We start from the raw sequence: 20,014 nt of genomic DNA on the forward strand, positions 1-20,014 counted from the left end.
AATAAGGAAATCGACAATACTCTAGGAGAATCTCCACCAGTGTTACAGGAACTTAATGTTGACGAAGAGCAAAACAATACAGGAAAAAAATTGTGTATTTCATGGATATCCCCAATAGTTCTTTTTGGCTCGAGACATGTAAAAACTGCAAATTATAGCACTTAGTTTTAGTGGGCATCAGATGTCAGTGTCATTCAATGTTGTATTTCATTGTTTATATTGTCAAGTATTTTTTCCTAAGTATGAGTTTTGAGCAAACTTTTTGGTCACCACATTGATTCTCAATTTGAACAAAGTCATTGATTTTGGATCTTCACCAAACAACAACAATCAGTACTTGAATTGAGATGCCAATATACTGAATATATATATATATAGGCCGTGTCGTTCACTTTTTATTCTATTATATAGCATTTTTTTTTATAAAAATTTCTAATATATAGCTTATAATGAATCAACTTTTATTTTTAATATGTTTTACCAAATTCAATCATCCGATATATATATTGAAGGAATAGAACGAGGTGTATATATGTTTCAAGAAATAGAAAATAGTTGGGACAAAGGATACAGTTATAATCAGCATTATTTAGTCTTCTGATAGATAAAAAGAGAGGTTGCTTTCAAAAAAAAAATGTAAGAAAAAGTATGAACGAGTTCGGATATTTTTAAGAATAACTCCCATTCTTTAAAATCAACTTCATAATTGACTCCAAGCAACACTACGAGGCTCGAACAAGGAAAGAAAGAAGAACCCCGACTCGACGCTCAAACAAGGAAAAAAAGAAGAACCCCGACTCAAGGCCATACATTAATACATATCTGAGCGCTTGAACAAGGAAAGAAAGAAGAACCCCGACTCAAGGCCATACATTAACATATATCTGAGCTTAGGTAGCACTTATTATACGAACAGAGAGAGCCATCAATACCATAGTGAATCAAACCAACATAGTGAAGAAAAAATATAGGAATTAAAGCACACAATAGCCATGTTATAAGAGTAGGAAAAGTTGTAAAGGCCTCTTTGATTCTCAAGAAACAGAGAAAAAAGAACCTAAGCTCTAGACTGATAAGCACACAATAGCCGTGTATTTACAATCTATTTGATGAAGAAACTAAACCAATAATACAAAAATAAAAAGATTTGAATGTAATTTAATTGTTCAAAATAATCAACAATATCCCCTCGAGCCTCTAGACTGATAAAGCTCCTGATAAGCACCCAAAACTGTAATATTAAACCTCGAGAGACATAGCATTTTGGTCAATTATGTGTTTAATAATCATGTAATAATTATATTTTCGTACTTTTTGCGGGTTTCATGATTAAAATGAAGATAGCGATAAAACATGCATCAAAGTACGAGAATACGGGAATATTTGGAGTTTCCCACTCGACCCTGTAAAGTCGGAAGTTTCCAAAAGAACGTAACCGGTCGTAACGGGCCCACATATGAAGAAGCAGGAAACTTCCGATGCTCAGATCGGATAAATCTAGGTGCCGACGTTGGCTAGTGAAGCTGCCAAGTACAAGAATACTGGGAATATTGGAATTCTGCTCAATCCCCGTAAAGCCCAAACAAAGCCCCACTAGAGCGAAGTTTCCAAAAGAAACGAGAACCCGGTCTTTGAAGCGGGCCCACATATAAAGAGGCAGGAAACTTCCGAAGCTCAAATCGGATAAATCTAGGTGCCGACGTGGGCTAGTGAAGCTGCCATAATAACGATCTCGGCGAACTTAACTCACTCGCCAGGACAAAAAGTCGTAAAAACGCCAATTTTAGGCGCCATCGACACACTAAGTGGACACATTATGCGGGCCCAGAAGACATGATGAGTCAGCATAGGCAGGTGGCAAATGATGGTTTCAAATTGATGCCACCTTGCAATGAGAGAAGACACGTACCTGTTCAATATGGAAATGAAATAAAGCAAAAGGACAATTATAAGGCGCAAGCAGACGAAACAGTAAATAAGTTTTGTTTCGTAAACAAAACTTTGTCACGTGAAAACAAAACCTCGACATTCAAAGTTTTGAATGTCTCAATTGGAGTAAACAGCCAAAACCAAATTTAATGATCCTCCAGACATCCGCCTATATATATGAGGGCTTCGCCTTCATTAGAAGGTCTTCAGCATATTAATGCTTTAGCTACGTTTAGTTTTCTTTCTTCAGTACTTACCTTCTGCCATTTTTATTTCAGCAGCTTAATACAGTAAGTTATTTTACCCTTAATAACAGTCATTTCTTTTCTTGTTAATTTCGTCCTGCATTTATTTACTTAATGTATACAAAAATTTTATTATTCTGCTATGATGATGAGCTAATTCCCCCTCGGGGAGGGGTTATCTTTACTTCGTGTGAAAATCGGATTGACTTCGTTAATATTCTAGAATCACTACTTAGGAATTAGGCATAGAATTAACATCCGGTCCCAAAATGATCGAGACAAAAAGTTGAGTCTTGATGCTCGAGAATCAGGTCACGTACGACCAAAATGTCTCGCCAGCGACTCTGCAGTGTCGACGACTCTCCAATTCGTCCCAAATTGATGTGAACTTGTGCGAGAGCGGAGATAATATACCAGAGATGTGGTATTATTAAAACTCCTTATGCTAGTGAAATGTGACCTAGAGATGTGGGCATGCACTAGGGATCAATACTCGACGTCGTCTCCGAAACGAGACGAACTAGAGATGTAGTGATTTGGTAATAAAAACTGTTGAAAAATGATTCTTGCATGAGCATGATTAACTCTCTCCTGTTTCTCTATTTCGTTTACCTATATTCAATCACCGTAGTAATTTACATTACCGTTAATTTAATTAAAACCAACTAAAAAAGAAACCTAAAATCCTACTCACTTAAAGTTGTAATTCCAGTTGTGAACCTATCCGAGCCCAAGGTTTGGACGATCCCTTACTCGACCTATCCTACCAATCCCACGTGAGTAAGGTAACTTGACTAAAACGTACGACTATACGGACGTTGGACTTTGGACTTTGGACTTGGACTGTGGACCTCGGACTTTGGACTGTGGACCTCGGACTTAAGAAATAAGTAACTAAAAATCAATAAACGTGAGTAAAATAGCGTTTTATCAGCTCCCAACTACCTTTGGCCTCAGGCAACGATGTTTCAATAGAAGGATCTTGCACCATGAAGGTTTGCTTCAATACCCATTCCAGTACTGAGAGTACCTCGGCCTAAGAGAGGAATACTTGCGAACACAGTTATGATGGTGAATAGAACTGATGGCGAGAATGCTCTATGCCATGTAAAACCTCAAACATCTTCGGAGAGAGTATCCTCCCTCATCAAATAACATATACCCGAGAAAAAAAAGTACTCACTCCTCGGGGAACAACAATAACTTTCTTCCTGTATTCAAAGTAGTGAAGCATAAAATATGATAGATGAATATGCTTAAATATATCATGAAAATGAAATCTCAAAATCCCATAGCAGTAGATACTTAATCGGGCTTTCTCATAGACTCCTAAAAAAACACCCATTCCAGCCTTTCATATGAATCCTAATAAAACAAAATTCCTAAAACCTACTAAACCAAAAACTCAACTTCTTATATCAAACTCACTCTCAAACCTAGCAAACAAACTTTCTTAAAACTCTCGAACCTAGCAGCCGAGTTAGATTTTGAAAGCTATCAGCATTCAGAAAAACAAATTATCAGCCACCATTCTATTCATGTAAGTTTTTCTTTAACACATTGTCAAGCTAGGTAATAGGGAATACACTTTGGTAATATATTGATAGCTACTTTTCAGCTCTCACACCACTAATTAATTGATGTTATGCCATATAGCAATTTTAATATGCACATATATATTATAATTGTATTATGAGGTTGTGAGGACAGTAAACTACGAATAATGAAATCCTTTTCATTCAAATTTGTTGGTGATTTTATAGATGTACAATACAAAACAAGACAAATTCACCAAAAAGTTTTAACTATAGAATACTGTAGTGTTTCAAATTTTGATGTCAACACTAATACTACAACATAGTATTAATAAAAGAAAAAATAGCTCAACAAACATAATTAATTTGATTTATGACAAATTATTTTGGAAAAACAGAGTGGTTGAGTATATTAAATTATTATGAAAATTATTAGTAACTATGTAGAGCTATGAGATATGAATATTATATTGGCTTTCACTAAATTCTTGATGTGGACGGTTCTTTGTTTTCTCCAGTTCGGTTGTGGAACTGTTATCCACATGTTTTGCTTTATCATAAAATTGCCCCGTTTGTGAAACATAAATAGTATTTTGCAAGGCCAAATTAAATTCTCATTGTTATACCGGGGAATACTTAGCATGCGTTTGTTTTTTAAGTCTAATGAATGGTGGATTGTTTGACCTATTAGGATTAACAACTATCTTAACTTGATCTTGTTTTATATTAAATTATTAATAACTATCTTAACTTTGCATATCTCTGGGTGAAAGAAGTTTTCTGTATGGTTACCTGGTTAGCATATGACCAACCCAATCTATAACACAAACATTTTAGGACTGTATGGACCTAGATATGACCACCAGCGAGTGGGCATGGTACATATGTATGCATCACTAAGGATGTGAATAGACTCCATACAAATCCTCACATATTACAAATAGGAAGGCCACAAGGAATAAATAAGCAAAAGATATGTTAACTACTTCTGTTCACACCTACCTAAGGGCATGATAACTCAGTTAAACAACAAACAAAAATAAATAACCTTCGGCTAATCAAGATCATGTAGACATATTAGAACACCACCCAAGGATCACTTGAATAACTGTTCTAACCATCTTCAAGAAGTTAATCAAAACCGATATCTAAAATATAAAACAAGGGATATTAATTATACTATAAACAAAGCAAAAAATTTATATGATAAAAAACAATTACCTATCAACAACTTTTACTGCTAAATTCTTCTTTGTCTTTTTTTAGTATTATGTAACATGTTGAGTTAACTCCAATGCACCACTTAGGATACAAAGGAGGATGTACACATTTAGTATAAGAAATTATTGGCGCTGAGAACTTTGATCAATTAATTTATATACACATGAATATAAGACTATACACTATCCGGACTCATCTTCATATAATTCAGAACACCCAAGTCCCCAACACATGCACATGTACAAGTTAGCCTATTTTGTCTCTTAAGTATCTTAAGTAATTGGACTAAAATAATATTTGACTAAAACAACTTACCCATCCATGGCGTCTACGGTAGTAGATAAGTAAGACTACAAGGAGTTCAAGCAAAACTACTCTACACAGGGAAATAGGTTTGTGGCTGGAGGTGTAAGGAATGATGAGGGAAAAACTTCTACATTTTCACCAAAACAAACTTCAGACATTAGAACTTCCTCTTTTTTTTTTTTTTTTTTTTTTTTTGTGTTTGAACAATTAAATCTCAGTTCACGTGGTCTTACAATGACAAATGAAATAAACCGAAAAAAAAAAATTGAAAATAAGCAGAGACCAAACCAAAATAACATAGCCCATAGACAAGTGTTTACAATAATGTGTCTTATTTTCAAACCAGTAATGTTATACCCACCCACTAATTTAACATTTTGACCTACTATTTAAATCTACTGATGTGTCAAAAGTCCTAATCATTGATTTACATAGAGATACATGTCCGTGTGATCACTGTCTTTTTCGAGCAACCCCAACTCCTCAGTAGCCTCTTTGAATGTAGGGTATATATTAGATCCAACAGTTCGTATATGTTCATATGATATTGGGCCTCTAACATGGTTCAGCAACAGCCTCAAGTAAAATCGCTCACCTTCCATAGGGGAAACTGCAAATAGTCTTCCAATGACCCGATTCTGTGCAGTTCTTGATTGCCAATGCTTAGTCGACTTATCCCACACATAATGCTCAGGAATTTCATGATAAAGATATTGTCTAGAAGCAACGTCAACGCTATTCAGTCGGAAAAATTCTGTTAACATCGTGCGAGAGTTCCTATCATCAGCCAAAACATCCTCAAGCAGCTGGTTACCTTGATAGGTTATTTCATGCATATTTTGCAAGTGTACTTGCAAAGAATAAACTGACGGGTATATTTGACTTAGTGGAAATTTGAAGATTCTCCAAAGGGCTTCTTGCGGGCAAATCCAACGGCCATCTACATACTGCTTTATTTCATCATGTTCATCTTTATTTGTCGACGTCACTTCCATCGCTACTCGGTCTGACCCCTTGTAAATATACTTGTGCAAATACTTGACACTTTTAATACTCGAGCATATTTCAACATTGATATGGCAATTGTACTTTTTCAATAACCATGGATTATAAGGAACAACCCAACGATTATCAACACGATAATGCCGACCATGATTCTTAACAGTTGCAAAAGCGTTATTGTCCCGCCTCATATATGTAGCATAAGAATCGCTTCCTTGATTAGTTGCTGGAATGAATTGTTTTGGGAAATTTTTTGTACACTTTTGATCTCGCATGTAGACACAGTTAGGATTAACATTACCGCACGGGCCATGAATCATGTGTTTAACTACAATCTCATATAGTTCTGGCTCAATAGTCGGGTCTGGAATTTCTGCTCTAACAATTTTGTCGTAAGCATCTACAGTTGTTAACTTGTCGGCCTCATCAAGGATTAAAAGGATGTGTGCATGAGGCAACCCTCTTTTTTGGAATTCAACTACATGAACATGTGCAACCACTTTTCCAAAGATTCCTTTAACGAATATATCATTTTTCAACTCTTCGAGCTTGGCACGGAAAAATCGACTATCAAATCGGTCGATTTTGGAACATGAGAATTAACATGTATTTTTTTTTTTTGTTTTCAATATTTTTTTAATAGAGATGTTTTTAAATTCCTCCCAAGCATCCCTTCGACTTCCTCGCAATCATCCCTTCGACTTTAAAAGTTGACTTTCCCGCTTGATTAAGTTAAAGAAAACTACTTGGATGGTAATTCCTATCTTATTATTGCAAACTTTAATTATTTTTTTTTAAATTTAAAAGGATGCAAAATTTTAACCAATAAAAAAAAAATAATTATAGTTTAGTCTTGACTTAGCATACAATGAGGTCCATTTGTTGGTGAGAAAAAACCACGCATTAAAAGAAGTAATTTTGATTATTTAACAAGTGTAATTCATAATATAGAAAATATCAATTGAAAAAAAAAATGTCCATTTATCAACAAGTTGAAAAAAAACAGAATTGGTAACTTATCGATTAAGCATATAAAAAAAAAGTCAGAAACAACTCGCATTATGCCTACCATACTTCAATATTATAAAATAACACAATATATATATATATATCAAGCAAAAAAACATATATATCAATATATGTATACCAACTACGAACATAATTTTGAACAATATTTTCCATTTGCAATCAGTGGGGCCAAGCCTTAAGGAGCCTCCCATATATCCTCCCTGTTCAACTGCAACCGTACTATTTTCTCTTCTAAACTACATATCGTTGTCTCCAACATGTCAATCTGCTCTTCATTTCGCTGGCGATTTCCATGGGACCATCGGAGGTCAAACTCTTGGGCCTCTATCAGATCCTTCATAGTCATCTGATCTTCCTCTAGCTCCTCAACACACAAATGATACTGAGTAAACGCTCTTTCTATCTGAACTATATGTTGCTTTGTCTCTTCCAAACCGGTGACTGCACCCTTCTGTGTTGCTGCTCCCTCAGTTTCTTTCTTAACACTGTTGACAACATGGGTTCCAATATCCAACCTTTCATCGTCAGCTACTAAACTAACAATCCGACCACTCTGTACGTCTAAATATTCTTGATACTGACGTGCCACATTATCAAGAAGTAATTGAACCTATATAAAACATTTGACTTTATAAATCTAACAAAAAAATAACTAAATAAAATTAAAATTAAAAAAAAAAAAAAACCTTACAGAAGTTAATCCATTTTGAACATTTGTAAGTCGCAAAATGACACCATCATTGTTTCCTTCCCGAACAGCCCCATCTCTAGAACTAAGTGACGACCATTCCTGACTTTTGTTTGGTTCTGAGACACTTGTACTGCTTAGACAATCCCGGCCGGTAGCATGGACACGTTTAACGTGTGTTAAAGACTCTTCCATAGCCTTGCGCTTCATATGCTCCTCAGCAGCTTCACCCTTGCCTTCTCCCATAACAAAAAAAAAAAAAAAAAAAACAAAGCCATCAAACAATTATATAGCAGTTTAATGTCTCTTTCTCCCTTTGTCTCTTCCGACTTTTTTTTAAACGTTTTTTCCTACTGAGGGTTATTTTAAACATATTTTAAAAATCTTATGTATAAAAGTCCTGGCATAACTCTTAAACTTGACAATTAACATGCCTAACATAAAATAGCCCAACATAGCCTATTTAAAGAAGAAGCAATAAAAAAAAAAACACTTTGAACTATAGTTTTTTTCCATATCTCCTGCTCCTAACTTCTTACACATCCTTCAACTCAGGCCCTTTCTCTCTTTCTCATATTATAATCGCTTAAAGAACTCTTTAACAGTTTATTTTTCGTATATACCCTTCCATTACCTTAACGTAACCATCGTCCCTATTATATGTTTTTCTTTTGCCCTTCTTATTTGGCTCTTTCTTAGTCATCTTTGCGAAACAATATTTCATCATATATAGTAATAATAAATGTTTAAACAAAAAAAAATTATATATATTAGAAAAAACAAAAAAAAAAAAAAAAAAAAAACAATCACCAGCTGTTAAAGACCAAAAAGAGAATATATATATGTCTAAGGAAACTCGCAAGTTTCTTAAAGAATCTGTGTGTTTTTAAAATAAAAGCAAAAGGAAGAGAAAAACATAATTTTTAAAATAAATTAAATGAAAAATCTACAAAACCACTATATATACTCCATTACATATCATTAAGTTGAACAGTTCTCTTTTACAAACCAATTGACCCAATAGAATGGGTACAACAAAGGAACTACAATTACTTAGAATATTGAATAACACCCAACTCCCAAAACATTTAATTAGATAAGGCCCACCACTGTTACACATAATATATGCTGACACATTTTCAAACCCGAGTTCCAATGTTGTCTGCCACATTTAAAAAAAAAATACAGAAATCATTGTGATGGGCTCGAGGATTACATCATTGTCAAAGTGAACCTTATTCGCAAAATCGTAAAAAATGATCCTACATTAATTATAAATAAAAAAATTACGCATAGGTCCCATCAATTACAATTCCTTTTAACATACATCCTACTATACTGTAATTTTAAAAAATATAAAACCTGTATTAAGACATACAAGTTTGGACATGTGATTACTTTTAAAAGACAATACAAGCTCCACTATAAAATTTACCAAACATCATTTCATCATCATAAGAGCTATTCATTGTACTCAAAAAAGTTTTTTTTTTTTCTTTATAAAAGATGCATGAAGTATTTGATAACTTTAGAGTCCTTCCATTTATGCAAACAAAAATAAATTGTCCATAAATCCAAAGCAAACTGCTGTGAGTTATAAAGAGTATATGAAAATTCATGCTACTTCGATTCGTAAATATGCTACACCCTACCTGTCCCATTACGTCAATCCATCGCTAGTGCGACGAACAAACACAAAAGAGAAAAGCAAGGTGATGACTAAGATATTCGGTGTGCGCGATAGCAACCACATCCCCAAGATGGGCACATAGAGATGACTCGGGAGATTCCACACGAAGACATTTCACAACACACATTTTCACTAATGCGCTGCTACTCGTCGTAACACCAATATGTGTCCGCCTAGCCAATTTGTGTATGCTTACAATTTCACTCATGAAACTTCCTGGGCAGCTTTTACTGACACACATCCTTGCGGTGTGTTCCACAGGCTAGGAAGAAGCTAATAAATATCTAGCACAAGAGGATCCAACATCGAAGGGCAACCAATATCAATTCGGGGCCAATAACAGGGTGGAAAGGGAAAAAAATGGTGAATGGAGGTGAACCAGGAGTCTTGGAACACGCCAAACTCTAATTAGGAGGGCAGTAGTTGCAAGCAAATAGCTTAAACGAGGGGGCCAAAAGAATATTTAGGTTGGGCATGTGTGTTTGGGGGTTTTTGGATCATTCCCAACTATAAATTTGATGGCTATAACGAAATCGGCTCGATAAATGTGGTAAACGATCAAAATTGTAGTAAAATCGATCAAAATTGGGCCTGTGGCAGCATGGTGGCAACATGGTGGTGGCACGAGTGGTCTATGGCAGCATGGTGGTGACACGAGTGGTCCGTGGCAACATGGTGGTGGCATAAGTGGTCTGTGCCAGCATGGTGGTTGCCTTGCGCGGCCTGTGGCAGCATGGTGGCGGCACGAGTGTTCGCCGATGGCAGCACGAGTGGTAACTGGTGCCAAAATCGAGGGGCAACATGGCAGCATCGAGTGGCAACAAGGGACGTCTAGTTGGGGTATGCCCGACATGATGGCATGTTCATTCGCACGCTAGCACAGGGATAAGGAATGAGGGGGAGTACCTATGCAATCATTCCTTCATTCCAAAAAACTCTTCTCCCCCTATATATGTTAAAAAAACTTTTCCACTATATTCAAAAGGGAACATTGAATGAGTTATGAACTTTACACGGTCATAACTTCCGCTCGGATGTCTGATTGGGATGTTTGTTTTTTTTTTTATTTGGGGTGTTTTCAAACGTAGAGCAACATAAGAAAAGAATTGGAAGCATTCAGAATGGTTTGGACTTTCAATTTGAGCAAAAATGACTTTTTTGGGGTTTCATGTACGGTGATCCGTTTGTGCAGTTTTTTCTTTGTTTTGGGTTTATTTTAGACTAAAAAGAGTAATCATGTGGAACTAGATCAATTGGAAATCATTTGGTAGTGTAATTTCAATTTTTGGTCGTTGGCATGGGATGTATGGCAGCCTGTGCACAGGGCGCGCCTTGGGTTTGCATGAGTAGCATCAAGTATCCCCAAAGAATCAACCAAAAACAATCTTTTGAGCAACACAATTCGTTTTGGAGTGTCGTGGCCAAAGGCATAGCCATGAGGCATGGCAAGCGCCCACGTCCATGCCCACGCCCGCGTCCAAGTATCCACGCCCACGCCCAAGCGTCCAAGTGCCCACACCCAAGCACCCACGTCCAAGCGCCTACACCGAAGCGTCCACACCCATGCGCCCATGCACAAGCGTCAGGCCCACGACCAAGTGCCTACACCCAAGCCTCCACGTCCGAGTGTCTACGCCCAAGCGTTAATACCCATGTGCCCATGCACAAGCACACATGCCTACACCCAAGCGTCCAAGCATCCAAGCGCCCACGTCCAAGCGTCCAAGCGCTTACGCCCAAGCATCCACGTCCAAGCATCTACTCCCAAGCGTCAATACCCATGCGCCCTTGCACAAGCGCCCACGCCCACGCCTAAGTGTCCAAGCATCCAAGCGCCTACGTCTAAGTGTCCAAGCGCCTATGCCAAAGCGTCCTATCCCAAGCGTCCACATCCAAGCGTCTATGCCCATGCGCCCATGCACAAGTGCCCACGCCCACGCCCAAGCATCCAACCAAACGCACACGTCCAAGCAGCCAAGCGCAAGCATCCACGTCCAAGCATCGTCTACGCCTAAGTGTCCATACCCATGCTCCCACGCCCACGCCGACGCCCAAGCGTCCAAGCATCTAACTAAGCACCCACGTCCAAGCGTCCAAGCACCTACGCCCAAGTGTCCACGTCAAAGTGTCCATACCCATGCACCCATGCACAAGCGCCCACGCACACGCCTAAGCCTCCAAGCATCCATCCAAGCGCCCACATGCAATCACCCAAGCGCAAGTGTCCACATCCAAGCTTTTACGCCCAAATGTCCATACCCATGCGCCCATACACAAGAGCCCACGCCCACGCCTAATGATAACCGTAAAAATGATAGTTTTACCTACGCATAAAGAAATGATCTCTAAACGCAAGTAAAACTAGAACTGAACTTATACTATGTTTATCAAAGATTTCTACTCTCGATACTATTGAAGTAGAGTTGGAATAGAAGATTCGTTCCACTCCTAGTTCTTTAGCATTCAAGTTTCCTACGACTATCAATCCTACCAAAGTCAATGAGAGTTTTACGAATTATACTACGAAATACAACGGAATACTCAAGTTTGAATCTAGAATAAGAATTAGGGGAGAATTGAATCCACCTTGAATCTAACTTAATAAACTAGCATAGATTGTTGTAATCCAATTCTTATGTTCTTATGGTAAGAATTGGTCGTTCTAATCCCTAATTATACATGGCATTTCTACCAATTCATAACTAGCATGTGAGGACGTCCACCCATTCTCATGGCGAATCAACGACCTTCTAGAGTGGAATAGACTCTTACAACGACTCTATACTACACAATCAAGTTTTCATCAAGGCTTCATCAAACCCCTCTAATGGAGGTTTAGCCTTGATTCATCAAACCATCATTTCCATATGAAATTGAATACGACATAATATAAAGATTCTACCTTTATTAAATTTAACTAAACAATAATTGAAATCTAAATTAACAACTAAGAAATCAAACAATAACAAGAATCGAAATTAATCTAAACAATCATTAAATAACAAAGATTGAATTTAACAAGAACTAACAATTTTATTTATCTAATGAATGATACTCAATGATTCAAATAACTAATCTAAAACAAGGAATAAAACTAATTAATGGAATGAAAACTAATTAATTAACTAATTAAAATACTCAAAACTAGATCTAGAAGCTATTCTAATGGCTACTTTTTACCTAAACTAACTATATCTTAAGAGCTAAGTCTTGTGTGTTTAAATGGTGGAGACTAGATCCACATTTTCGTGCATGGGCTGAGGAGCCATGTTTTGGGCCGGAAAATCGAGCCCAAAGCCCAATTTCTTCAGTCCATAGGCCCCTCTTCAGCTGGTTTTGACTTCAACAGGTGTTTCATCCACTTCTACTCCTCTGATTGGGTCAAGGTTTGGACCATTGGAAAGCTCTTTCCGAGCTGGTCATTTTGACATAAGGTACTTCTAATTCTAAGGCCTGAGTTCAAAGATACAGTCTTCAAAAGTTCTGCTAACTTTTGTGTGCTGTTTTTGCCCGTCTTGGCCTTTACTCACAGAACTTCTTAGCAACCAACCCTTGCTCTTTTATATCGCCAAAGTGGCACATTTCTACACATAATTGACTTCAATGTCTGAAATACATAAAAGCACGTACTTAGCATTAACTCTTATTTATTACTCGCATAATTGGTCTAAAAGTATTATTGTTAAGGGGTTAAAACTACAGTTTTGGGCTCTTATCAAACCACCCCCAAACAGCATTTTGCTTGTCCTCACGCAAATATGAGAAATTAGAATAAGTGACCAAAAATGGAGTTCTAACTATTCTCGTTTTCCACCGAGTCGCGATTGCATTGACCAGATGCAATAGGCCTTAAACCACTAGGAATTCCCTAGTGGACGAGTTATAGCCTCATGAGAGTTTTCCAGTGAAGGTACTCACAAACTTCATCTATACTACAACGACTAAGAAATAAAACTATTGTTTCCTTCTTTATGCCTCAATTATCTATACATCTCACTAGAAATGAATACAGAATAATCAAGTCGAAACTTAAGCTAATATATGCATAATAATCAATCATCTACGAATAACCATATATACAATGAGTAATACTATAAAATGCACTAGCAGGTCCGTTTCTGAAAACTTGGAATAGCGTCTTTAAGTAGGTCCTCACATAAATGTCAAGACAAAAATCACTCAGATTTTTTCGCTCAAGTTTCGCTACTCCAGTGTGCAATGGGCACACTTTACCTTACAATCTTAATGACACACAAGGAAGCCGGAGTCGATCAAACACATCTGCCACTTACTATCACACTAACCTATTCCTAATTGAGCTAGAGGTCTTTATTAGGTGTTGCGGGGATTAGGAGATGGTTTAAGAAGGAAGGAAATGGATATTCAAAAAGGACAAGTCTGAGATAATAGAGGCTTCATATTATGTAACTAGAAAAAACCTTGTTCTTACTTTTGCTTCTACACTTTGTTTCCATCCTTAGCCATGTTTTTCTTTTTCTTTGGCTTTTGACTCCTTTGATTCAATTTTTTTGGAGTTCTAACTCTTTGTTTTTTTTTTTTTTTATTTGGATGGAAACTTCATTTTCTTATTTGAAGCGACTAACAAATTCTTGATTTCAAAAGTCTTTCTCTTTTCTATTCTTCATCTCAATTCTCAGACTTATTCAAAGAATGGGTAGGCTAATTTTTTATTTTTATTTTGTTTTGTTTTGTAATAGGGTAAAGGATTGTGGTTTATGAAAGGCTAAAGAAAGGCTCAGAGGGGCGACTAGCGGAAAATAATTCATAGGTTTGAATTTCTAGCTATATCGATCCAAAGAGGGCCTAAATTCTCGCTTAGAATATGGTATAGTGATCAAGCAAGTGGACGTGTGATTTCTCTATCCGAATTTTACTTCTCCCTTGTGTTATTTCTCAAATATTCACTTATATAAGGCTTTAGGCTGTATTCTCACAGGATTTGTAGAATAAGTACTCTAGCCTAGGTTTCAGAAACTTACTGCCAACAATCATAGATACTCATGTAACATATTTATAGATAGATGCAAGGCTTATTACCTACATATTAACCTAAGTTTCTAAAAACTATTCTAATGCAAAAGCTACGTGAGATTTCTTGATTATTCAGAGCATAGAGAAAGAACACAATACCAATATTCCTAAGTGTACAGCGTAAACTTTTTATTAATATTTTTAAATTTTTTGAATTTTTAACTAGAAAACAAGTGCATATTGTACATGTATATATCCTAATAGATGCCTTAATTATACGTGTTTCTATGTGATAAGAGCCCAAAACTGTAGTTTTAACCCCTTAATAATCATACTGTTAGACCAATTATGTGAATAATAAGTAAGAGTTAATACTGATTACGTGTTTTTATGCATTTCGAGGCTTCAAAGTCCATTATGTGCGAGAAATGTGCCATTTTAGCGAGATAAAGGAGCAAAAGTCAGCAGAACTTCCAAATGCCATATCTTTGGACTCAGACCTCGGAATTGGGCCTATCTTATGTCAAAACGACCGGCTCGGAAAGAGCTTTGCAATAGTCTAAGCCTTGACCCAATCAGAGGAGTAGAAGTGGACGAAAAGTCTGTGGAAGCCAACTGCAGCTGAAGAGGCCTTTTTGGACTGAAAGAATTGGGTTTTGGGCCTGATTCTCTGGCCCAAGCCATGGCTCCAAGCCCATGCACGATTTTTGGATCTGGATGTATAAAAACAAAAGCTTAGCTCTTTGTTAAGGGTAGCCAGTAGATTAATTGGTATAGAATTAGACCTAGATTAGTTAGTATCCATTAATGAGTTTTAGAACTTAGTTTAATTAGTTTCAATTCATTGTATTAGATTAAACCTTTGAATCTTGTTCTTAATTTGATTAGATCAATAAAGTAGTATTTCTATCCATTTCGGATTTTGTCATTTCCAATTCTAGATCTAATTTCAATTCATGTCCTTATTTCAATTTAGTCATTAAATTAGATTTCATTATTGTTTAATTAAGTAAATTTCAATGCTTTATATTATGTTTAGTTTTAATCTAAATGGAAATGATTGCGGAATGATTCAAGGCTAAAACTCCATTAGAGGGGGTTGATGAAGCCTTGATGAAAACTTAGTTGTTTAGTATAGAATCGTTGTAGAATCTATTCCACTCTAGAAGGTCGTGTTTCGCCATGAGAATGGATGGACGACCTCACATGCTAGTTAGTACTTGGTAGAAATGCCATGAACACTAGGGATTAGACTCGAAATTCTTGCCGTGAAAACGTAAGAATCGAGATACGACAATCTATACTAGGTTATTAAGTTGGATTCGAGGTGGATTTAATTCCCCTCTAACTCCTTATCATAGAATCAACGTAGCATTCCCTTAGTTTTATTGATAACCGACTAGTTGCATCTTGTGGGTAGTTGCATCGTAGTCTAGTTGCCTCCTTCGTAAAGCTCTCATAGACTTAAAAACGACTAGTTATATTAGAAAATATTTCATGCTAGAGCACTAGGAGTGGAACGAACTATCTACTCCACTATATCTCATAGGATTGAGAGTAGAATTCTTTGATAATTAGACACGTAAAAGAGTAGTTTTAGTTTACTTACGTTTTGAATTCATCGTTCATTTCGTAGGTAAACTATTCATTTTACGTTTATCAAATGGCGCCGCTGCCATCTTAGTTGCACTTTAGCATTGTTTTCATAATAGAATTAGTTATTTTTAAGTCCCATTTCACCCACCCACCCTTGTTTGATTCATACTGTGGTTGCCCGTTTCAGCTTTGGAAAAATTCCGCGAGAAAATTCACGGAGCCTTCGCCAGCTTCAAAGAGAGACCAATTCGCTAAGTTCTTGGAATTTTCTTCTACCACCGAAGGCCACGCTTTAAAGAGAGCGACCAGCTATGTTACTGGAATTTTCTTCTACCATCGAAGGCGAAGCGCCCATACAATACGCGACCAGCTAAGTTCTTCGGAGCTCGACTTTACACCGAAGCCACCGCCGCAGACGAGCAGCCGCCAGCCCTTTAGCTAAAATTTCCGGATTTCCACGGGTTTGATTCAACTTTGAAGTTGTCAAGTTTTCGTGTTCTAATATCTTATATACACCGAACAAGCATAAACAAGACGCTTATTCATAAGCGAAAGCAAGGACGCTTATCGGGTATTCCTTTCTTCCATACCTCGCGATCTCCTCGTTAGAGGTTTATACTAGTATATCGTAATTGTTTGGAGTGTTGCATGTTTAGTTAAGCTCGACTTAGTCTTGCATGAGATTAAGGTCCGGTCGAACAAAACACCTAACGTAAATACACAACAACAAAGAACAAACAAGTCTATCTAGTATACCACACACTACACCTCTAGCTACTATTTCACACACACCACCTGGATATAATGGGGAAGAAAGAGAGACTCCTCTCTCGGACTTCTACAAAGCCTTGAGCGATAGCCCCAAATCTTGCATCGTTATAGCGGACCCAAAGAGGGGATTTCTGAATCCCTCCAAATATTTTAATTTGTTACCCGCTTTTCATGGTTTAGACCATGAAAAACCTTATCGGCTACGTCGTAGGATTGAACAAGTCCTAACAACATTCCACCATCCTACGGTTGGTGCGGAACAAATTAAATTAAGGGTATTCCCTTTCACCTTAGCCCGATAAAGCGCGTCTTGGTTAACGCCCAAAGCGCTAATTCTCGTGGACTCGTGGGCTAAACTTGTTCAACTGTTTATGGAACATTTTTACCCACCCCTAAAGACGGATGAGATGCTTTCCAAGATTCATTTCTTTCGACAAAATCCTCATGAAACATTTTCAGAGGCTTGGAATCGTTTCACCGATCTCCTTATAGAGTGTCCACATCATAACTTAGCGAAAGACACGTTAGTTCGTGCCTTTTTCAAAGGACTTCTACACCACCATAAAGAAGTCCTAGACATAATGAATGGGGGTAGTTTCTTAAACAAAGGAGCCTCGGAGGCTTATAAATTTTTAGAGGATCAAACTAAGCGAAATAACAACTGGGGGGGTAGTGACGATTACTCCCGCTCCGCTAGTTCTTCTTCTACAGTTAAGGCTACCAGTATGTTTGAGGTTAAATCAGATCCTGAGCTTAAAACTCTAATTGAATCCCTCACTAAAAAGGTAGAGGCCATTTAATAACAAAAGCCAATCCCCGTCATGAATGTAAATTCAAATCCATGTAGTTTCTGTTGGAGCCCCGAGCATCCCGATTCACACCGTCACCCCTATTGCCTATGAACGGGCTTGTTCCATTAATAGTGAACCTAACGCCTTGGAGACAAAATCCCAACTTCGGTTGGAGAAATAACCAAAACGTCACACCTCAAGCGGTACAATAATCAATATGTTAGGCCTACGCGCGACTTTAACCAAGCCCCACTCACGACAAGGACAGTCGTGGTAATTTTAATAATTATAACAACCAAGTGCAACCTCGACAAGGTCAAGCACAAAGTCAAGGTAGTTATAATAATTATAATGCTAATAGAGGTATCGTTAGGTAAATAATAACTATCAAAATCCACCCATAAATAATTCACGGAAATAGTTCCAATCCACACCACCCGTGACTACTACACCCACACAACCGGATCGGCTTGACACCTTCATACAAGTGAGCCAAAAACTTTTCCAAACCATGGCTCAATCTAACCAACGGCCTTCTACAATGTTAATAATTTAACCCAACAGTTGGCTCAAGATAAAGCCCAACCTAAAGGTGTGTTTCCGTAACGCAATACCTAATCTTAAAACAACAAACACAAATTTTGGGGTAACCGATAATACTAGTAATGAATATGAAAATGTAGGTGAGATAAATGCCATCACCACTCTCCGCTTCGGCAGAGTGGTTGATAACAAGGTAACTATGCCTATAGTTACCCCACCAATAGTCTCCCTACACCTACTATATTACTAGATACGAAATAGAAACCAAGAGCCTACCACCGTAGAGGTACCAATTACAACACAACCTAAGAAACGTAAAGCCACGGTTAAATATCCAGTGATACCATTGCTAAATATAGACGAAACCACCGTTTCCACAAAAATTAGCCATGTTAACTAGGGATACAAATTACAAGGAGATTAGGGATGTTTTCAAGAATCTAACTATAAACCTTCCCTTCCTCGAAGCTATTAAAAAGCTACCACATCATGCTAAGTTTCTTAAGGAATTGTGTACTACTAGGGCGAAGACAAATATACCAAAAGACGCTTTTTAACGAACAATTCCCAACCTTATCCTAACATAATGGAATTGTTAAGTACAAGGACCCCGGTCGCCCCTTGTCTGATACACCTTAGGAGATTCCTATCTGACGACCGCATTATTAGACACGGGGGCTAGTGTTAACTTACTCCCATTTTATTTGTATGACAAATAGGTCTAGACAAGATGCAACCCACTAAAATGACGCGTTGCAATTAGCGATCGGGTCTATTAAGTATCCTAAGGGTGTAGTCGAAAATGTCTTTGGTAAAAGTTCGTGGATTTCTACTATCCCATTGATTTTGTAGTCCTCGATATAGAAGTCGCTAACGACTCTGTCCGATCATTTTAGGGCCCTCCTTTCTCGGCAACCGCCAATCGCTCATTAATTGCCGTGATGGTTCAATGTCCATGTCTTTTGGCCATCTTGTTTGTTGAAGTCAATGTTTTAAAACAAGGACACCACGATTTACCGATTCGCCTATGGATGGAGAGGTTAGCATGATCGAAAAGCGTTGCTTTCGAGATTATTTCAACAACACGTTCCCCGATAATCATATGCCCAAAATCCTTTCCTTTGGAAAGTCGGACTCAAACATTTCCATTCCTACACTAGTCGATACATATATTATTAATGAGGGCTGGGGATAGATGACTTTCTCAAAGATGTAGAGGACTACCATAGTAATGTGGATATGACCAATCTAGATGAGGAATTCGATGAGTTTCTTCGGTAGGTGACAATTCACCCTATCAAGAACTAACTTGCACAACATCCACCTCGACTCCCTCCTTCCACCCTTTCAAAGGAATCTCGAGTTTGCACTTTCGATCCTTTTGTTTCTCCCGTGCTTCATAATTTTTAAATCCTCCTAGCAAAACGGATACTTGAGGAAGGACAAACTATTAGACACCTTCATTTTCAGAATTGAGACAGTCCACACACACACAATGAATGAGTTCTTGCTAAAACCACATCCTCATTAGGTAATGTGTCTTTTCTACAACTTATCCATATCCACCATATTCTCCACAACCATTCACTTTTCCACACTTATTTACTAGAACACCCACTCATTCAAAAATGAAAAAGAAGGTGCATGATAGGTTACACAATAGGGTTATCCGACTT

General features: G+C 37.4%; 1 pseudogene; it reads right to left on the reverse strand.

Moving 5' to 3' along the window:
* Positions 1–17,421: 17,421 nt before the first annotated feature.
* Positions 17,422–17,515, reverse strand: LOC147479290 (small nucleolar RNA R71; annotated as a pseudogene).
* Between the last annotated feature and the right edge of the window lie 2,499 nt (positions 17,516–20,014).

Source organism: Coptis chinensis, chromosome 8 (genome assembly GCF_015680905.1).
Source record: "Coptis chinensis isolate HL-2020 chromosome 8, ASM1568090v1, whole genome shotgun sequence".
NCBI classification, from domain to species: Eukaryota; Viridiplantae; Streptophyta; class Magnoliopsida; order Ranunculales; family Ranunculaceae; genus Coptis; species Coptis chinensis.